A 23,387-nucleotide genomic window follows, 5' to 3' on the forward strand; every position below is an offset into this window, starting at 1 on the left:
CACCTTTCCCTTTAAGAAAGTCAAGCCCCTAATACCAGCAAAGAGGGGAAAAAACTCTAGGGAAGCTGTTCAGGCTACATTAAGTCTGGGTATACTGCCAAGAACCATTAGCTGTTACAATATAACAAGGCTTAACCACCGAGGCAGTTTCTGAAAACACTTTAGCAAGGCAATAAAGATAAAGATTTGGCTAGAAACAGCACACACAAACAGGCACGTCACATATCTCTTTCCTGCCTTCCTGACAGGATTGAATGTAGGTAAGGTGGAAAAAACAAAAGGCTGTTTCTTCCAACAACAGGTTCACTGAACTGCTCAGAAAGTTAGCTGGTCATTCGCCTGAACTGGTGCAAACCAGCTGACTCTCACCACTGTGTGTATGTATGAACTGTTATCAGCTGCAAATGCCTTCAATAAAGCCCTCTGCAGCCGATAATAGAGCTCCGGATCAAACTGTTATTGGCTGCAAATGCCTTCCAGCAGGCATTTGAAGGCAAAATGAAGGCAATGTGGGCAATGTGTGCAAGTGGCAGCAAATGGCCACAGAAGAAGTGGGCCAGCAGCGGGCTCCTGCGTGGGCCTGTCAGCAAGGGTGGGATTCAAATTTTGTAACAATCGGTTCTGTGGGTGTGGCTGGGTGGGTGTGGCCTTTTTTGGCAGCCCCCCCTGTTTTTTGGGCCTTCTGGGCCTCAGGGAAGCATCCTGGGGAGGGGCGTTTTTGCTCCCAGAAGGCTTCCCTGGGGCTTGGGAAGGAAAAAAACAAAGCATGGGGGGGAGCACACAGCATTCCCCCGTGGTCCATTTTGGGGCCTTCTGGGCCTCAGGGAAGCCTCCTGGGCAAAGCAGTAAGTAAGCTAGGGGAATCCTGACACAGCTGATCAAAGGAACAGCTGATCGTTGGGGGAAAAGAAATAACTTAAGGAGTGACTGGGCAGGGAAGAATGCAGTCAGCAATGTCGGGCGTATGCACAATGTTGCACATGAACAATAAGGACTGATTGGGCAGGGAGGGGAATGGAGGGGTGGGTGGAGAGGGGCACGGGCCCAGCCAGGGGCAGGATTTGCCGGTTCCTATTTCAAGTGTAACTTTGAAATAAAATGTAAAGTCATTTAAAGAGCCCTTTCACTACATTAAACCTCCAAAGCCAAAATAAATGAAGAAGCCAGGGAGAAATGATAACGCTGGCAGTCTTGCATGAAACAATTTCTACTTTTGCTGATACCAACAGAGTTTGCAAAAGAAGTAAAAGCACCAGGAGGAAAAAAAGCAGTAAGCTATATGAACTCAGCCTAAGACAAAGTATTCTCACTTTTCACAATGGAGAAATGCGGCCCTTAAAACTTATTTTCAAATTTCATCCCAATTCTTTTGAAAAGTACATTTTGAAGAAGGGAAACTGAAGTGGAGTTTCACACAAATTATGTCCAAGCTGCTTTTTCAAAAAGCAACTGAATGTTTTCTTCCTTGTGGAAGAAGACATTTCGCTTCTCCTCCAAGAAGCTTCATCAATTCATGGTGAAGTGATGAAGCTTCTTGGATGAGAAAGGAAATGTCCTTTTCTTCTTCCTCAAGGAAAAAAAATACACCTTTGAGACAAAGGATCCCTGAGAATCTCCATAGACAGTTTTACACAGAGCTTTTCTCTGCCACCTCTTAGTTTAGTTATCAGAGGTGCCCATCCATGGCAACTATAAGACTTGCAAACTGTAGGAATGTACTGTAAATGCAAAGATGGTCATAAGTCACTTTTTAATGCCAATGTAACCTTGAACAATAGCTAAATATATGATTGTACGTTGGGGACTCCCTGGATAGTATTCCTGGGGGAGTGGCCTACCCAGTGATATATAAGGAGAAGAGAGAGAAATTCGCTCTTTCTGAATTCAAGAAGGGAAGAGAGGAGGAGGAGGAGGAGGAGGAAGTAATGGTATAGTGGAAGAAGAACAAATGAAGCTCAGGAAGGAGGAGGAAGAATTGGAGAAGCAGAAGAAAAAGGGGGGAGGAGGAGGAAGTGGTTTAAGTGGTGGTAGAAGAACAGATGAAGCTCAAGAAGAAGGAGGAAAAGACAAGAGAGGAGAAGGATGAATGGAGAGGAGAAGGGAAAAAAGAAAAGTGGAAGGAGAAAAAGAAGAGGAGGAAGATGCAGAAGGAAAGAGGGGAAGGAAAGGAAGTGGAGGTGGCAGTAGAAGAAGAACATGCTCAAGAACGAAGGAGGAGAGGAAGACGGAGAAGAAAATAAAGAAAAGGGTGAAGGAGGAGAAGGAAGAGGGGGTGGTGGTAGAAGAGAAAGAACCGGTGCATGCTCGAATGAGGAGGAGAAGCAAAGGAATGAAGGAGGAGAAAAGGAAGACGGAAGGAAAGGAGGAGAGGAGGGGAAGAGGAATAAAAGGCGCGTCTCCCCTTCCCCAGCATCTTCTTCCTGCTCTCAGGGTGCCCCTCTTGAGGCTCTGCTTTGCCCTGCTTCTTAGCCTGGGCCCCCCTCCGGGTGCAAAGGCCTCCAGGCGTCCACTGGGGGCACCCAAGAACAACGGTGGGGGGGCTACTCACGCGGACTTCGGCGGGAGAAGCAGCGCGGACTGGACTCTGCTCTCGGGACGCTCAAGCGAGGAACATTCGACTCCCGGCCAGCAGGGGTCACACCACGGGCGGAACCTTCCTGCCGGCCCTGCGCACCGGGGGAGCGCGTCTGTTACAGGAAGAGTTCCCCATAAGCACTTCCGGTCAAGCGGCGCTGGCCTAACGACTGGGTTCACCACTCTACTGCTGGCGAGTCCGCCAGTAAGGAGCCAGGATCCTGGGCTTCCTGCTGCGCCCAGGGATCTGTCACGGGCCCGGGCAGCCTCTCTCTCTCTCGGAACAGCACAGAATCATAACAACTGGTTCTATAGTCTGAACTGGTAGAATCCCACCGCTGGCTGTTGGTGCCATCTCTCTGAGGTCAATAATTAGAACCCTCTAAAAAGAAGGCCTGGCAGGGAAAGAAGACAAGAATGAGAGGAGGTTTTGGGTTACTGAATTGGGAGTTATATTATCAGGCAGTAATATTGATGTGGATGAAAGAATGGATTGTTTTGAGAAATAATAGATTGTTAACATTGGAAGGCCATGATCTGCAATTGGGGTGGCATGCATTTTTATGGTATAAGGAAAGTAAAATGTGTTGGGTATATGAATACTCCAACTGGTTTGGGGTGAATAAATATATGAACCTAGGATTAAGTGTTTATGTAGCTTTAAGCAAGAAACTGCAATGTCATTGTGGGTGCGGTTGCAGGCAACAATATAGGTAGGAAGGGAAACGTAACAGCCCCGGCTTCTGGATGCACCTGGTTCTGTTCCTGGTCTGCTGTGTTGGAACGTCTATCTGCTTACTTTGGAGGCTACTGTGCCAGATACCATTTCAACTGAACACAAGGACTGTTTGCCTGGTGAGCTGTGGATTCAGCGTTGTCTTTGAGAGAAAGGTATCGGGAGGAGAAGATTTACAAGCAGATAAAGACATTGTATTTACTGTTAATGGACTTGATAACTGGATGGATATACTGGATAATGATATATGGACTGAATGACACTTCTTAATCTCTGTGTGAATTAAATAACTATTTTATAACCACAAACAGTGTTTTTTGTCTCCAGTGTGTGTATACTCTTGGGCCCACTCTCTCTCACATTTGCCTGCCTGGCTTGACTGCTGCTGCATACTCTGCTTGGGGGTTTATCCCCAAACACTAACAAAATGCATGGATACTTTCGGAGACATTATATTCAAGTTGCTTTATTATCAACATGGGAGAAAATAAGAGAACAACACTATTTGAAAGTACCAGTTTGGTTATCAACAACAGAGGCATTTGCGTATCCAAATGTTTTTAAAATTGAAAATATTGTTAAATACACTGTAATTTTAAATGAAAAGGGTGAACTCAAAATAAAGTAAGAACTAGATGAACAAGAGATAAAGATGACTTGGTATTCATATATGCAAATACATTCTAGATATGAAAAAGTAAGATGGGGTTTTACAAAGAATTGACTGAATTAGATAAAATTTTAACAGGTACGGAAGAGAGGATGATTACAAAAATGTATGGGTTTTTATTAGGAATGAAATTAGAAGAAAAACAAGCTAAAGAAATGATGATTGCTTGGGAGGAAAATTTGGATATGGGATAGATTGAATAAATGGCAGAAATTATGGGCTAGAAACTATAAATTAACAATGTCAACAGCTTATAAAGAAAATTTGTATAAGATGTTTTACAGGTGGCATTTACCACCACCACCCCGGCAAGAATAGCAAAGATGTTCAAGGACAAATCGGTGAACTGTTGGAAATGTCATCAGATACCTGGATCATATTACCATATGTGGTGGACATGTGCAAAAGCTAAAAAATATTGGACTAAAATACACGCATGGCTGGGAAAAATGATAAAACTGCATATAGATTTAAAACCAGAGATATTTTTATTGGGGATCCTATCTGAAGGTTATAGTAAAGAAATAACATATCTGATTATTAATGTTTTAACTGCCTGCAGCTAGAATTGTATTTGCTCAAAAGTGGAAAAATGAGAAAATCCCGACGGAGGAGGAGGTGATTAAAAAAATAATGGAATGTGCAGAAATGAGTAGAATAACATTAGCAATTAGAGAGCAAGAAGAAAAGGAGTATTATAAGATTTAGGATTTATTTTACCAATGACTAGATAGAAAATAAGAAATTGAAATATATTGTAATAGTAATGATATATTATAATTGATTATTTTTGAATAAGCTATATTATGAATATAATTTAGTAAGAATTGAGAGTTGCTTTTAAAGATAGCCTGAAATTGAAATTAAAACTTCAACGATAGTATAATAATGATATGGAATGTTGATTAGAATATAATATGAATGTAACGTCAAGAAAAAAGGATTGTAGATATTGTGCAAATGAGATATATACCAAATCGACACATTGTGCAACTGAAAGAAAGTTGGGTTTTTTTGTCTGTTATAAAAATAAAAAACTTTAAAAAATAAATAGATAAAAAGAAGGCCCAGCCGTTTTTTCGGAGGTCAAAAGAAAATAAGACCCGAGCTTTTTTGGAGAAACGTGTGTGAATGGTTGGTGTGTGTGTATGTGTGTGTGTGTAAAATACTGCCATGGTTGTTTTTAGGGTGTTCACCATTTCATAGTATTCTTATTCTAAACCAAGATCATTAATCTTGGTTAATGATTATTACACTTCCTGATTCACTCTATTTTTAGATTCACACACTACAAGACAAGTTGAAAAATTATGAAAAGGCTGTATATGTCACAACAGTTAAAACACCTTATGGAGGTAAGTAATTGTCTTGACACTGAAAAAAAAACTTAAAGAAATATTTCGAACCATAATTTAGATTGCAATTATATGCAAGTTATCTGGGAATTAAACTGAGAATAAATTATTGAGGTATTAATTGTAAAAACAATAGATGGTTTATGTAGAAGGTCATTTATATGTAGATTTTCTGTTTCAATAACAGGAAGTCATTTTAACTTTCCAATAATTTTTAATAATAATAATATAAATACTTGTAGCCCTTTTTAGCAGTAATTTTACAGTTGGCTTTTTATACAATCCCAAAATACAAAAAGATATTAAAGAAACTTAGTAACTTATATTTAGTGGTATAAACAATTTGTAGGAATATTGCAAATAGTTATGTTGTCATAGATTTCTGAAATATGTAAATATACATAGAAATCTGCTCACTATAAGAGCAGAAACATACTTCCATTGATATTTTGTATGCAGTTAATGTATGTGCATTCCTTATTTGAGAAAATAAGGTGTTATTATATATTTGTGTTTGTTTATTAAATTTCTGTGCTGCCCATCTCTCCTACAGGGTGACTCTGGGTGGCTTATTAATTATAGAAACAAGTGAAAAGATTACTATGGACCCACATTAACATTTTATTAAAAACTACACTAAACCCACACTTTGAAGAGCCAAGAAATGGATGGGACCAATGGGGAGCATCAGGGTCCAGGCCAACCAGCAAAGCCAGATTTTTGTACCCTTCAAGAAGGCCAAATGGACGGGGCAGTTATTACCTCCTGTGGAATAGTATTCTACAGGAATGGGGCCAAAGCAGAAAAGGCTCTTCTCTTTGATCCCACCTGCTTCAATTCCTTGGAAGATGAGACCTGCAGTAAATCTCTTCTGCTGGCATGAGTGGGGCAGGCTTATCCCATTAGGGAGAGATGGCTCCTCAGATATCCTGGACTTATGCCATGTATGGCTTTAAAGATAATAGCCAGCATCTTGAATTGGATCTGGAAGCAAACTGGCAACTAGTGCAGCTCGTGCAGTAATGATATATGTGCAGCCCTAGGAGCTCCCAAGTCTGTGTGCACTGCTGTATTCTGCATCAGCTGCAGGTTCAAAATATTCTTCACGGGTAGCCCCATGTAGGGCATGTTGTAGTAATCCAGCCAAGAAATGACTGGGGCATGAGTGACCATGTGCAGGCTTCAGGATCCAGGTAAGAGCACAACTGGTGTACAACATGAAGTTACGCAAAGGCATCTGAGCCACAACTGCTCTTTAAGCAGGTGGAGCCACAAGAGCTGTCTGGTCAACTTGCCTTGGCCATCTCGCCCTGGCTATCTCACTACAGGACAACTCACTATGGGCCAAGAGTTACACTAATACCAAAGAAATTGTGGAATAGAATCATTAAAGAAAGTGCAAAAGGGGGGACAGAATGAAATATGAATGTCAAAAACTAAAATTATTTGTATTTATTTTAAATAATTAAATAGAATTGTTGAATTGTTCCACAGCAAGTTGTCCTGTGGCAAGTTGTCTGTGATAAGTTCTGCAGTGAGTTGGCCATGATGAATTGGCCACAGCAAGTTGGCTGGGCAAATTGTCCCATTCCCTTAAATTAGAGCCTTCCTAGATTCAAAATTACAAATTCAAAATATTTTATAAAAAGTTTACCAAAATAATTTTTGTAATTTCTTAATAGGTTTGTAGTAACAGAGATCAGTATAAAGTCCAACTTTTCTTCTCTGCAGATGGGAATCTTTGCCATTCAGATGTGTCTGTTTTTGGTGAACCAACTGAGTTTGAGTACTTGAGGAAGGTGGTTTTCGAATATATGATGGGTCATGAAACAAAGGTATACATATTTAAAAGCATTTGAGTGATGATGCCAATAGTTCTGATAATGGTTGCAATATTATGATGCCATCACAAAAGGAGCCCAAAAATGACAAATTTGGATAGAGGAAGGATGATGGGCAGAATGAACTTTCCAACAAGCCATAGGAAGGAGATACATGTTCTATCAAATGGTTTCTGAGAGCTTTTGGCAAAATTATCGTATTTATTTAAGTAGTCTACAACATTATTTAATGTATTAATTACTACATAAAACCCTTATAAAAGCTGTAAAAATAAGCAGTTAAGATAAACCTGGCCCAATAGAAAAATAGTAATCTGTCAGGCTTCCAAGTAATAAATCCATTGCAAGCAAGAACTCAGGCAGGTGAATTCCTCAAAGAATAGCTTTATTGGAAATATACTGGTGCATACCTAGTGAAAACCAACTCTGAGGGGCCTCTTGCTTTTCACCAAATTAAAAGTAAACGTTTTTCTCCCAACCCTAAACAATCAGTCACATGGCTCAATAACTGCAGCGTCCGCTGCTCTGGTGACATCACTCCTCCTTCCTTTGGCCAGGTGTGAGAATGTCCTTGGTTCCCAGGAGAAAGTCTTGAGAAAGTATTTTATTTTAACTATAGAAGCCCAGCTATCTCGGATCCCTATCCCTATCCCTTGCTCCAGTGTGGTAACACTGAAGCTCCAAGATGGCTTCGCCGAGGTCAGCTTCAGTATTGACATAGTCATTGCAATTTCTTCAAGTGAGACAATAAGTACAGTGCAGTGGGATTTGCAAGAAACTAAAGTGATACCAAACTGACATAGGTGGTGGTATCTCACAAATGCTGAATTAGATACTATATCACAAAATAAATAAATGATGGTATTTGTATGAAGTATGCAAGTCACAGTATTTGTGTAATGTCATGAGATATGTGTGATCATTCCTTGTTGTGGTCCGCTGGCATCCTGGGAGACAGCAGCAGAGTCAGACAGTGGGGAGGAACATGGACCAGTCCAGGAGTCTGGGGAGGACTCGGACCAGGGTCCTGCATCCAATACAGAAATGGAGACAGGGCCATCTGGGAATTATGTGCTGACTCCAGAATCTGGGGAGGAGCCTCCAGAATCTGGGGAGGAGCAAGGGGAGCCTGTTCCCAGCGTGCGCAGAGCTGCCAGAAGACAAGAACAGTTAAGACAAAAGAGGTGACTCGGGAGTAAGGCTTGGAGGTAATTGGCCCTCCCATAAGACATAAAGGAGGAACAAAGGGACAGGAACCTTTTCAGGAAGCAACTTTGTTCGTACTGGTTGGTTTGAAACCTGAAGCTCTGTTGAATTTGTGCTCCGGTTGGCCTTGTATTGGAATTGGAAATTTAGTCGTTGGCAGCATTTCAAGGAAGATAAAGGTGTGTGCTTATCAGACTTATCCTGAAGGACTTTGGCAGACTTCCATGGGACTATTACAAACTGTTTGAGACTCATTATGGGCTGTGAATGACTAAAATTCACAACCGTTGAAATAAAAAAAAGGTTTTGGGACTAACATATGTTTGTTGGTGTGTCAATAAGCCTTGGTCAGAACATTCCTCACCCCAGCCTCTATGCAGACACCCTTGGAAAGACTATAAACCATAGCTTAATTGCTATAGTAGCCATAATTTTGATCAATGCTTAAGGGCAACCCTAGGAACAACATATTCTTGTAATCAAGGGATGGCTTTATTACTATGTTTAAAGTAAAGCTGTCCCCATTTAAGAATAGCTTCAAAAGATGTGCCAATTGAAGAGGAAATGTATAAAGCTTATCATTATCCTTAGGCTTATGTAAATACTATTTGAGGAAATACACTTTCTTGGACCAGTGAGTACTTTTGCCACAGGAGCTCCATATTAATAGAATTTATATGCTGTAGGGTTTCCAATCCACTCCTTTACCTAGACCCCAATTAAAACTAGCTTGGCCATTCCTGATTAAAGAATGTGGGGTTTGCTTTCCCAAGAAACCATTAGAATAATAACTTGTGAGGTGTAAGGAGGACTATTGTATGTTTGTTGGATGTAGAACTGACCATGCTAATTTTGCTTTCATGTGGTTAAAAGAATCAACAATTAAAATAGCAAGAAAGTAAGTAAAGCAAAAGTGTACTTTGATACACTTTTAGTATTAATTTCAAAAATCCTGATAGGCTAAATTGAATTATATCTTAGTAAGTGTTCTTAATTTACAGCAGTTTATATATTCCTTCCATATCAGATTATCTTAAGCTTAAAAGTTTGTGATTTTTTAATATTTCTACATAACAGGGATCTGTTCTCTACACAAAGGCCTAAAACCAAATAAAAAAACCTCAAAGACATGTGTCAAAAACATATTTGCTTTATTCTTATTTCCTTTCCCTTACACTCCAAATTACAATTTTTCATTTATTAGATTCATTATTAAGTGTTCTGACCCAGGCTGAACAGAATCACGAAACAGACTCCTTGTCCCAAAAAAACTCCTTTTTTATTTGGTTAATGTGAATTCCTAACATTCACACCCAGGAAAGTTCTGCAGCTAGCCTTCCAAGGCTTAATTGCACAAACAGACTTTATCAATCCTTGGATAGTTGCCAGACCAAGAGCTTCCAGTCGCAATGGTGTAAAAGGAAATATATGACATGGAGTCTCTGTGAGGCACAAACTCAGATAAGCATATCTTCACAATAGTAAAGGAACCAATTGTCTCCTGTAATACCCCTCCCCTTTTGCTCCTATTTATTCCCTGTGGGAGGAGCCATTCAGTGTCCACTTGTGCCTTTCCTTCCAAGTCAACCCCTGTTCCTTAGTTGTTCCCTTCTCCTGACAATTCTACACATGTACGCATCCGAAACAGGCTCCAGCTGTTCATCTTTCCCACATCTCCAACTCAAAAAGCAGCTGATAAATGTCGGATGGCCCTGGCCACCTCTCTGCCTCTGAAGCAGAGCATCCATTAGAGCCTTCCCCAGACTCCAGGAGTGGCCCAAGTTCCTCCCCAACCTCCTCACTGTCCAAGTTAGTCACCAGCTCTGCTGGCAGCTGGCGGGCCACAACAATAAGTGGACCCATAGATTTTCCTTCACCCAACATGATTTTGATCACTTAAGGCTTTCACACCATACTTTTTTAATAGACAAAAAGCCTTAGATTTCCTTATATCAAAGCTATATTTCCTGCTGTCATTGACAATATTTGTTTATTTTACTTACTTGCTGCTCATCTCCTGTTAAAAAGGAGTGGAGAGCTGTTGAGGTAATTCCCCATTATGAGAATGAGCGCATATAGGGAGACGTAGTGAGAGTGATGAAGAATAACACACAACTAGCACACAGATACACTGTATAGTAAAATGTAGGTTTTTACTTTCAGTAAAACGGTTAAGCAAAGTTCAACACAGTCCAAGTCATTCACAGTTAAAGCAGTCAGTTTTCAGTCCAGGGATAATCCAAATAACAAAGTCCAGTATCAAAAACAGTTCAGTAACAGACTTACATCAACGATCAGTAACAGTCATTAGGAGGACTTGCTTATTGCGCAGCTGTAGCTTCTTATCTGAGCAGGCCAAGGTCAACCACCCTGGTAAGCCAGATGTCTGAAACACCACCTGAAGATGCCCCACATGACATTATACACACACCTCAGATTGGATGGCCAGTTTGAACTATCAAGGGTGGGAATGTTGCCATAACTTTGTATATGTGATTTTCACGCCTAATGCCTCAGATCTTGAATTCTTTTGATGCTACCACTTTGATTTCCAGTAAAAGTTCTTTTCTCTATAACAATGGACTCTAAGGTTTTCTTTCTTGGATTTTGATTGGAGCCTCACTTGACAGTATTCAAGATCTCAGTTTATCAGCCCACCCGGAGATTTAAAATTTTATCTTCCGAGGGGGTCTGAAAAACAGTGTCTAATTCAGCCAGCGACCAGAAAGATTTGGGAGCTGCTGGAAATACAACTTCTCTGCATCTTGATGCTGAAGGGGAGGCCGAGCTGCTGGCAGGGTTACAGATCAGAGAGAAACCGGTGGTCCGACCCAAATGGTCTTTGGGAGTTGGATGGAAAGTCCCAGAGGAAAAACCCCCAGGGTGACGACTACCAGACGCTGCCAGGGAGAGGATGCTTGGCAGGAGGAACAAAGAAGGAACTTTCTGCTAGCACATGCTTACATCTCTTAAATGAGGCTATGGACGGATGAAAATTCAACAAAAGGTATGAATTGCTGACCCAGGAAGAAACTGGAAGAGAGAGGAGGGAGACGGAAGCAATGAGAGCCCAGCCAGCCATCCCCATAAATCAGCCCAGGCCAGTTCAACGGCAACTGCTGCCCAAGCCCTCCCCCTTCCCAGCAGGGGGAGCAATTCCACCGAGGTGTCAAATTCCAAGGGTTCCTCTGCTGGAAGTAAAATACAGAGGGAATCCAAAAGAGTTAGGATTCTTTCTAGCCCAAGTTTGGAACCATATGGAGGAATATGGTGATGATTTTGCATCAGAGGCAGCAAAAGTGAGATGTGTCACCAGAGCTTTAGAGGGAACTGTGAAATGGATGGTGACACTGCATAATGATAATGCCCTCAATTGATGAACTATGACCTGTTCATGGCAGCATTACACACCCAATTTGAAGATCCACTGGCTGAATATAAGGCTAGCATTAAGATGAAAATGATAAATCATGGGTGGAGGTCTGTGGCCGAATACACCTAGGAATTTAGAGAGCTGGCACGCTATATTCAAGGTTGATCCCAAGGAGCCCTGATAGAAGCTTTCAAGGATGGGCTGAATGAAGATGTTTATCAAAGCTGTCCAGAAGAGATCCTAGGGATCTGCAACTCTGGTACATGTTAGCAGCAGATGTGGGAATCGATTTGACCAGAAACAGATGCAGGGGTGGTCCTGGCTGGAGCAAGCCATCTCCTGCAAACCCTTGAGAGGCCCCAAAACCTCAAAAGGGTGGATCAGCTATGAAACCCAAAACCACAGTGTGCTTCCAATGTGGAAAGAAAGGTTACCAGGCTGCCAATTGCCTTGCTAAGTTGGAGCCAAAAGGGTGCCGGCAGGAGGAAGAAAATTTAAAAAAGCCCCAGCCAAGCCATGCGAAACTGCAATGAAGGCGGAGGAGGTTGTAGTGTTCACTCCTCCAAAAGGAGAGGAGCTGGGAACTCTGATCCCTTCTGGTGAAAATGAATCAGACTGCGATGACAATCTCAAAGGACCCCATGACCATCTGAGTGAGATTAAGGGTGCCGACCTCTGGCACCCAGGGCAAGATGTTGGCTTTGCTGGATTCTGGGTGTACTAGATGTGTAATTAGCTCAGAAGATGTGGAGAAACTGGGATTAAGACTAAGAACTTTAAAAACTCCCATAGCCTTTACCAAATGGATGGATCAGTAGCTGGGGCTGGCCCCGTACATTTCCTAACTGAACCAACCATAACCAGAAATGTTGATGGGAAGGCATTGAGAGACTTTATGTTTTATTGTTGCCCCTGGGATGAAGTGCCCATTGTTACTTGGCTTGCCCTGGCTTAGGAAATGGAATCCCCAAGTGGATTGGAGGAAAGGGCTACTGCACCCATGCACTGATAAGCCACCAGAAGGGATGGCACGGTCTCTAAAAAAGCCCCGGAAGTCCATGGAGTTGATGTCAATGGGCAGTGAAAGTATTGTGGGGGAGGAAAAAATCCCTGAAGAGTACTGGGACTTAAGGGAGATCTTTAGTGAGAAAGGATCAGATGTGTTCCCCCCTTATCACCCCACAGATTGCAGCATTGAAATTCTGCCATGGGTGAAACTCCCTAAGCCTAAATTGTATTTGATGACACAGCAGGAGTTAGAAGAATTACAGTTGTTTATCGATAAGAACCTTGAGAGAGGTTTCATCCAGCCTGCTGGGCCTCGAGTGGCGGCCCCAGTGCTGTTTTGAGAAAAGAAAGATGGCTCTCTTCGCTTGTGTGTGGATTACCATAATCTTAACGGAATTTGCATAGAAAACATGTATCCACTCTCCTTAATGAAGGACGTGTTGGCCCATCTTGCCAAAGTAAAATTTTCACTAAGCTTGATTTGAGAGAAGCATACTACTGAGTTCGAATTAAGGAGGGAGATGAATGGAAAACTGCATTTAATTGCCCTTTGGGATGTTTCCTATTCAACATTCTCTCTTTCGGTTTGCAAGGGACCCACTTGATAAAAAGTGGATGAAAATTGTTCAAGCAGTTAGAATCAAGCAATGTTTTTTTGAAGATGGGGCAAATCAGGACCTCCTTAAAAGCTTCCATGCATGTCTAGTCCTGCAGTGAAGAATTTATCTCTCCCTGAGCCCACCTGGCAGTTATCATCCTAGCAGCTTTTACAAACCAACGCAGGATAGGGATCTATTTGACAGGTGGTTGCACTGACAGCATTGAGGGCATGTCTACTTCAACTGGTCAACAGGATCAAATTGTTCTCAGATAATTGGCAAGATCTTTCCCCAGGCATCTCACATGGCCCTGCACCACAGTTAGGTTCCAACTGGGAATGAGTTTGAGTGACTTTGTTTGCCAGGTGTTGAGCAAATTTATCTGCATATATTTTAAACATATATTTAACCATATATGCAAGCTGGATTTTATCCCAAATATGTTTATACTAGTTTATGCAAACTAGGATCTTTAATCGTGATACAATCTTGCAAAACAATCCTCTTTCATTTCTCCAATCTAAGGCCTATGTACAGTATATTGTCAGATAACACTGAAGCAGTGCAATAGATAAAATAACAGATCACCTACTACTATAAATATGAACATTTATAGGACAATATTATTGAATCAGGGATGGGATCCCACAGGTATAACTGCTGGTTCTGTTGCTCTGCGTCACACGCGCATGCGTGAGTTGCACGAGTGCAATTTATGACCTGCTGAGCTGCCTGGACAGCTGAGCATTCCTGCCTGCAAGTGCACAGCAGTTGGAAAAGCCCTTTTTTCCTGCTTTTTCAGCTGTGTTGCGCAAAGCAGCTGTGGTTGAAAAAGCAGGAAATAAAGGTCAAAGAAGAGCCCGGGTAGGTGGGTGGGCCAAAACAGCAGCAGACATAGAACTGGTTCTATGTATGCTCTCTGTTTGCTGCTTTTCAGAGCAACTGGTTCTACAGAAGTGGACAGAACTGGTAGAATCTCACCCCTGTATTGAATATAATCCAACAATGTATCTGAAAATCTATATTAATTTGGAAGTTAATTCCAGGATTATGGAAGGAAAGATTTTGAACAATATGTAAATAAATGTAGGCTGAACATCCTCTTTTAAGTGATTGAATTTCTATTGTTTTTAATTTAGTAGAAGAGAAAATGCATTGTCAATAAATTATTCTGTCTTCTTGACCCCTACCACTTCTTTTCATGCAGACTGGATATCAGTATGGAATGTGTAATTTAAATTGTTGATCTTAAGTAAATATTCCCTTGATTCATTCACACACAAAAATTATATTACAAATTATCATGGGATAAGAAACAAATACATGCTTCTATTTTTTTTAGCAATGCTTCCATTAACATTCCTAAGAATATTGCATAAGATTTCATCATGGGATAAGAAACAAATACATGCTTCTATTTTTTTAAGCAATGCTTCCATTAACATTCCTAAGAATATTGCATAAGATTTCATAAACAAATAGACTTGAGTGTTTGAACACTATTTCCTTTGTTTATGTTTTAGACAATGGCAAAGGTTATAACTTCGGTGCTGAAATTTCCTCCTGAACAAACTCAGAAGATCTTAGAACGAGAAAATGCTCGGACACTGGTAAGAATTGATAAGAGGTTTTGGAGCACAGGTAATAGCAGAGTCAGAATTTTTATCGTAAGTTATTGTGGACAAGCAGAGACATGTAACCTCCCAAGATTTTATGATAGTTTTTGCAACAGTTGTAAAGTGAGTCACCACAGTTTTTAAGCAAATCAGTTGTTAAGTGAATCCAGCCTATCCAGTGGGATTTTTTTTTTGCTGGAAAACAGGAAAAATGCCAGAAACAGGCAAAAAGGGTTGCAAATCATGTTCATGTGACCACAGAATGCTGCAACTGGGCATAAATGTGAGCAGTTTGCTAAGCACCCAAATGTTATCATGTGTCTGTGGCAATATGAATATGATGATAAAAATATGTGATGTCTATGTCAGCATTTATGTATTTGATATGTAGTTAAACAGGAAGGCTAAGGAAATCTATGCAACATAAATGTGAAGACAATTGGAAGAAACAAATTTTATGAAAATGTTTTAACTTGTACTACATGAACATCTTTTATTTCATTCCCATGTGTTCCATATTTTCTTACTTTTTTAGATGTTTTTAAACAAATTGAAATGAATGATATAGTTGTCTTATTCTGCATAAAAGTATCGGTATTTGTCAACTGCAAAGGTGAAATCAGATCTTGACATCTTGATGTCTATTTAAAAAAGAGAAAGTAGTCTATGAGTTGTATTCTCTGTAACTTTATTCATTTATTTATTAAATTTACCTATCTCACTCTCAAGCAACTCTAATTGGCTTAAAGCATCGTTAGATAATTAGACCATTAAAAACACTGAGTTTTAAACATTTATGGACATAGCTATTAAGTTATCTGATCGTTATACAGAAGTCATTTGCCACTATTTCTTCATAGATATGTTTCAACTTCCCAGACTATTCTACAGTCCCCATTTTCCCACTCCCCCTAATAATCTTGTGATTTCCTTTTTATTCCAAATATTTGTGAACCATTGGTCTTCATCCTTTTTAATTTTCCCTTTGAATGTTAGATGAGTTAGTAGGAGTACAGTATTGGACCCAACATTTCATTTTGAATTAATCCAAAATGGATTATTTATTTAGAAAAAGCAAAACTTTTATTTTATGATCTCATTTCTATATTAGCAAACCTTCCAAGAATTGTTGAGCACAACAAAGAGATCAAAATTACTGTCAAGTATTCTAATCTAGAAAGATTGTGCAGATGTAAATACAACACCAATGTGTTATACAAAACAGCTTTCAAAATAAAATATCTTAATTACCTGGAATTAACCTCAGCAGTATGCTGAATATTAAGAGTAGTGTTTGTTTTGACCAATATCCATAGCTAAAAATAAACATACTCTTTCTGTAGTCACATCTGCTTCGATTAACACACTAACCCAATAAGCTGTTCTTCTCCTGGCTTTATAGTTCACTTCATCTCCAGTGGTATCTTCTGAATAAATCATCAATCAGTGCTTTAGTTAGTACGTTGGTGAGTGTTACATAATTATTTGTTTTTCCTTTTCTTTCACTAAAACAGTAGTAACTTCTTCATGCCTTTGTGATCATTCTTAACTATTTTTATTGTCTAAAATAATTTTCCTAACAAGCTTTAATTCCTTCTTTATACCAGTGGAATTTGTACATATCTGCAGCCCTAATAAATGAAAATGGCACTAATTAACTAGAAGCCATTGCAATTTACAGTCACAATTTAAAAAGCAGAAAGGCAGTGATACTAAACTTAAACAAATTATATCTATAGGAAAAGTATACTGAATTATTTTACAACATGAAAGCTATAATTTTAAAATTATGAATAACTTTAAACCATTATAGAAATCCAGTATGCTGTAGTGATTAAGGCACCAGGTTAAATCTAGAAGACTTGAGTTACAGTCCTGTCTTAGATATAAAGGCAGCTGGGTGACCTGCCAGTCATTTTCTCTAAGTGCTATGAAGGACATAGTGACAAGCCTGAAATCCTGCCAAGAAAACTGCAGGAACTTGTCCACACAGTTGTCAAAAATCAACACTGTCTAGAAGCTGGTACCAGCACCATCACATTTGCACACACAAAAGCTATTAAAACAAATGTTCATACTAAACTTCAGAGGGGCATAAAGCGCAAAAAGAAAATACAGTCAGTTATAGGTTGTATGTCACTTATGGTACATTCCTGGTGATAGACACCTCCCTACCTTGCAATGTGTTGTCTGTTACCAAACCAAGTTGTCTGCTCTCTTTTCACTGTGTTTTTATGACTGTTCCATTCATATGCTGTCTCCCTTAACTCCTACTGCCACTCTGAAAAATAACTGATTTGTCAACATGTTTAGGGGCACTGATGATTAAGATTAAAGTATTTGTCTTATAATTAGTTAGCTATATACTTACAAATATTTTCATGCCATGTATTCTCATAATTTATAATATTTCTTATCTGTTTCTTCCCCCTTCCCCCTTTTCTCTCCAATTCTTTCCTAGCTCTGGATTTGATCCTCATGATGAAGAATTTGCAATGTATGCACTTTGCAACAGATTGCACAGCTTTGAAATCAGATCATATCCTCAAATTAGTTCTTTGAAACATGGAGCAGATAGAATAGTTATTCAGGTTCCACCTACAAACACAGCAAAGGATAGATTGACAATTGGGATTATGAATATGGTTAATTTTTTGCCTTTAAGAAAGATTGTTCATCAAGTGCTGTGTGCTTTATTTGGATACAATTTTCAATTTAGCTTTATAGTTTTTTAAAAGGAATCAAAGTATTTTCCTTCAATAGAGCTTTCACAAAAATGAATGATTCTATTTATTTTATTGTGGGTTTTGTTTCATATGTTACATATTGTCTGAAATAATTTTGCAATGCATTCTGAATGGGGGTTGGCTAGCTATTTTCCTTCTATTGATTGTTTATTAAAGGCCATTATTTTTAAGCTTTTGCTCATAATGAATCCAGATTGCAAGACTTCCTTTATTAATATATAGCTTTTGTACTATATTTTGGGAGAAATAAATTTACACTTCTATAATTTATAAATAGGTACTATTTTCGTGTATCGTAAGTTGATTGATGATTGTTGATGACACTAATATTGCAGAGCTGGAAGAAAATAAAACTTTATTTACCATACAGTGTTGCAGCCTGATGTCCTTTTCAAAAATTAGGGCTTGATGCTAATTGATTTGATCATGTGCAAAGGGATAAGATTTTATTTTTAATGTATATAATGAGAATGATGCTTTTTGTAAACATAGATATGAACAACACCATTCTTTGGCTGACCCACAATAGATGCATAATAGAATGCATTAAAGTAGGATATTAGTTAGGTTGGGGCAATTATTTGATCATTGGATAGTTACTGAATTGAATATCAATCATTGATGTTTGCTATGAGTAATTCTCAGACCATATGGGGAATATTTCTCAGATTGTAGGAAATAAAACAAGTCATCCCTCAATTCCTTTTTAGAATTGTAATTCTGAACTTGGATCTTGAATTGCACAGCACAAAATATTTCTTAGGTTGAAGAAATATCGGTCTCTGAAACTTGCTACATATATTCACATTAACTGATATTTTAAGTGCATTTTCAGTTTAGCTTTTAACTTGTTGCTTTATTTAGATTTCTCCTCCTTCTGTTCCTATCCTCTCCACGTTGGCACCCAAAAATAATATTAAATATTATTAAATTATTTTAATAATAATTATAGGGAAGCTGTATACAAACTACACAATACTGATGCAATATAAAAAGTGAATGCAGAAAATTTAAAACTTCGATGTTATATATGCTGACAATATCAAGAGCACCCAATGCACAAAAATGGAATGGTACTTGATTCCCACAATGGACGAATGGCTGCAAAAGCAGAGATGGCTAAATTGACTGCTTTGATTAAAGAAAAGAATACAATTAGTTTTGTTTCTACTTGGAAACTACTTGTGGACTTTGTGATTGAGATAAAAAAAATGAAACTTTGATTTTGTGATTAAATAGTTTGCGTTATGAAAATGAAATGTCTATATTATTATGCAAAAGTAAAACAAATGAGGTACCCGTTTTTTTAAAGGCAAAAAAAATGAACTTGGCCATTTGATGATGCTCCGTGCAATCCTTCCTCTATTCATTTTCTTTCCTAGAAAATAATTTAGTGAAACACATTTATAAACAATTTACACTGAAATGTCTTCAATATAAGTCCTTAGGGTGTTCCTTCACAGGTCTTACTTTCCTTTTTTCTTTTTTTAAATAAACTTTATTCAATTTTCAAATAGTTTAAAAACATAAAAGTATATACACAGTTATACCAATGTCAAAGACATCATTTACATTTTGTAATCTTATTTCTATACATAGTATGATATACATTACAATTGTATATTATTTTCTTTATTCTTATTCCATATTTATTTCGCTTATTTCATCATATACTTCCCATTTATTCTACATTCAATGTATTTCCTATTTTTTATTTAATTACAGCATTATTTTTTGTCCTATTCTTAAACCATGCATACCAGACATCCCAGACTGTATAGTATATTGATTCATCCTTATCTTTTAGTTTAGGGTCAGCTTGTCCATTTCTGTGCAGTCTAATATTTTTTTTTATAACTGCTCCCTCTGGTGGTATATTTCCCTGTTTCCAAAATTGTGCATATGAGATCCTAGCAGCATGTGTAGCTTAATATACCTACCGGTTTTACTGTATTTCCCTTTTATTATACCCAGTAAAAATAAATCTGATTGAAGTTCAGTGTATTGTTTTATTATTTCTTCTAGTCATATTTGAATCATGCTCCAATAGTTTTTAACTTCTGGGCAGGTCCACCACATATGAAAATATGTACTCCTTTCTTTCTTGCACTTCCAGCATTCTGGGTTTTGATTTATAAACATTTTAGGCAACTTGGTGGAGGGTAAGTGCCACCTATAAAACATTTTGTACATGTTTTCTCTATGCTGTGGACAATGTTAGTTTATAATTTGTCCCCCACATTTTTCCCAGTGTTCCAATTATATGTTATGTCCCACATTTTTCACCCAGGCTACCATTCTTTCCTTAACTACCTCTTCTTCCATTTTAAAATTTAAAAGATAATTGTATAGTTTAGATATCTTCTTTTTCCGGTTCCTTGTAAAATTTTATCTAATTGTTGCTTATCCAAATAAAATCCATATTCTTTATCTTTTTTATACCTTGCCTGTACTTGCATATATGGCCACCAGTCTATATCTATATTTGTTGTTGTAATTCCTGTATAATTTTTAATCTTCCTTGTTCATCTAGCAAATCTTTGTAGTTCCTCTTTTTTGCCAATTCCATTGTAAACATTCGGATATATTAATGCCTCCATCGGTCGACAGCCAGCATGGTTATTTTAACGTAGTGGTTCTTTTTAATTTTATTCCATAGTTGAATAAGTCCGTCTCTAATTTGGTGCTCTCTGGAAGTAGGCATGTTTATTTTTCTGACCCATAAAAACTATGCCAACCAATCAAGACACAAAAAGAGCCACTAAACAGACAGAAGATATTAGAAACACCAATCAAGCAGAACACAGCAAACTCCCAGACCAATAAACACAGACCCTAGATTCCCAACCAATTGGGATGTGAAGAAAAACCATTCTGGCACAGCAATAGGCTGCCCCAAATTTAAATCTGAAACAACTGTGGGGCCTGACTCTGCAGACAGACACAATCAGAAGCCTGGATGATGGCAGATTAGATTCTGCCGAAACATTGCTACAACTTTAAAAGCACAACTATAATGATGTGGGAAAATACCTGGAACAGAGCTGAATGCCATAGCATGTAAGTACTGCTGAAAATTTAAGAAACATATATATATATATATATATATATTTTGAGTTCTCATGGCATTTGTATGTGGATCTTTTGGTTGTTCTGGTTTTCCACGCTAAGATTCAAGTATTCTAGGGCAACGTCATGAAGTCTCATTCATCATCTTCAGGCTTCTGTCTCCGGCTCTGTGCTTACCTGAGAAGCAGAGCATAAGACGCTCCAAAGTATAAGATGCATCTAGCTTTTGGGAGGAAACAAGAAAAAAATCTGCCTTCACCTCTGCCTCCCAGCAATTCTTCCTCCTTGGCAAACAGCAACAGCCTATTTGTAGTTTCAGTTAACAGCCTGATTAGCACAGCAGCCAGGATCACATCGCTGGATTGGCCTCCCAACAATCAGCTATTTCCAGGCTGCAGGTATCGCCAGATCCTATTGCTGCCCATGTACCTATTTTTGGCCTCTTTCTCTTTTCAGCCTTTGCACACCCCTTTTCGGGCCTCCATATGCCCCATTTTCTGCCCATTCTGGCTGCAGACTGGAAAAAGGTGGAAAATGGGCCGTAATGCATGAGGTGGCAATAGGCTATGGCAATCCCTGCAGCCTGAAACATCTGATAGTCAGGAGGCTAATCCAACCAAGAATCAGCTGCTTGTGCTAATCAGGCTGTGCTGAAACTGAAATAGGCTGTTTGCTGCGGTTTTCTGCAAGAAGGCAATTATTGGGAGGCAGAAGCCAAACGGTGGGGCGCGTGGTGGGTGGTGGGTCTTTTGTAACATTTAGCTGCATAAGACGCACAAAACATTTCCACCCATGTTTGGGTGGGAAAAAGTGCATCTTATATTCCAAAAATATGGTATCTTTGAGAGCAGGTATCGGGAATCTTCATTTAATAATGTGGGCCAGTGCTCACATTAAAAAAATTACAATAAAGTTATAACAAAATGGAAGAAGATAAGTAATATTTTCCCATAATATTTTAAAAGAGGAAAAGCCTATGCCAATTAATCTTAAATTGACTTTCTTGCATAATATAAATTATGAATGCTAACACAAAGTTTAATATAGAAATAAATAAGATCAACTAATTTTACTGTATTTTATAAAGGTATAATAAAATGATCGTAAACTGTTTTTCAGGATTATTTATAATGTTAATAGCTTATTGGTTCCATTATATGACGATCTTAATGAAACTATTTGATCTCATTAATATATTTAGAAGTCAATGTTCCTGATCTATTTAAATATTTAAAGACTTATAGTCTTGAAAATTAGATAGGCTATTCGGTCAATTGGATTTGGTTTGAGAATAAGATCATCATACCCAGACCTTGGGGAACGGACCTGTTTTTAAACAATTTCGTTTCTCTAGCTCTCTTTCGGGACTTGATGGCCGACAAACACAGATACAAATTCACCAACTGGATGGGATGATCGGTTCCCACAATTTCATAAATAATGGAACCAATTAATCAAGTTCCATCTGGCTCATTAGGCTAACCTAGCATGACTGAATTTGTTTAGATTAAATGTAACCTATTGGGCTGTCTATTTACTGGATCAATTAATCCCTTTTGTCCGATAATGCAATAACACAAATATTCACATTCTCACACAACTCAGAAATTGGATCAAGATATATTCACTATTTATTATCAGAAAAGGAGAGTCTCAATGAAGAGTTTCTTCACTTTTCCTTCTTTTTTACCTAGCACAGGGAAGTCTCAAACTCAAGGCCCAAGGCCAACTAGGTGCCCGCAGGGACGATAATCCTGTGGCCCCCACCATGACATGAAAGTATAATAGTGCAGTCATAGGGGAGTATGGACCTCTGAAGGAAGTCCCTACTGTTGTTCCTCCGACAGGCTTCTTCTCCAAATTTTAAACTTTAACAAGTCCAAGTACAGGTCCAGACTTACTGATGACTCATCTTGCCATACCAGGGTCTCAAGTGCCTCTCTCTCGCCAAAATGTGGCTCAGACATGTGAGAGGAAGCGCCGTCAAAGTCTCCTGCGCGGCGCTGATAGCTGTTCTGAGGAACCGTTCGATCTTCATTCAATGTTCCTATCTGGCGTGTTCAGGACAGTTCATGTATGTGAAATCATTAACTGTTGATGACATTTGAGGATATTTGAACAAATGTTTTGTGAATCCCTGCGCGGCCTGTAGCCTCACCCAGACTCTGCCTCCAGCAGTCCCCAGGTAAACTGAGTTTGAGACCTCTGCTCAGTATCTTAATAAAATTAATATAATTAATGTCAAAGAAATAAAGGTATAGATACGATTATTTAATATATCATCATATTTCAGTGGAAAAAATTAGATTCAGGCTAGTTAAATAATGGTTTTCCAGAAAACAAACACTGGGAGGAGGAATAAGGAACTTCAATTTACAATGGGTGTTTAAGTCAACTTTTATATTTTTCCTCGTAGAACAAAAGAAAGGATCTATGTTTGAATTAAATATGATCACAGAGATTCTTCTCAAATTGCATAGAGTTCGGAGAAGAAGGTCAAACATAGAAGGGAAAATATGAGAAATCACCCACCCTTCAACAGGGACCATCTGACCCAGATCAAAGGCCTCTGGAAAACATCCTAATAATCCTA

The 23,387-nt window shown here is 38.7% G+C and overlaps 1 long non-coding RNA gene across 2 annotated transcripts; it reads left to right on the top strand.

Moving 5' to 3' along the window:
• Positions 1-5,228: 5,228 nt before the first annotated feature.
• LOC148124037 (uncharacterized) lies at positions 5,229-19,724 on the top strand. Of its 2 annotated transcripts, XR_015740410.1 has the most exons (5): positions 5,229-5,335; positions 7,067-7,170; positions 14,886-14,972; positions 16,381-16,444; positions 17,440-19,724. It is a non-coding gene; the product is annotated as an uncharacterized LOC148124037 (long non-coding RNA). The 2 variants fall into 2 exon arrangements; XR_015740409.1 differs by lacking the exon at positions 16,381-16,444 and having other exon boundaries at positions 17,440-18,092.
• The last annotated feature ends 3,663 nt before the right edge of the window (positions 19,725-23,387 follow it).

This window comes from Pseudonaja textilis, chromosome Z (genome assembly GCF_049901715.1).
Source record: "Pseudonaja textilis isolate UNSWEBS1 chromosome Z, rPseTex1.2, whole genome shotgun sequence".
Lineage (NCBI taxonomy): Eukaryota > Metazoa > Chordata > Lepidosauria > Squamata > Elapidae > Pseudonaja > Pseudonaja textilis.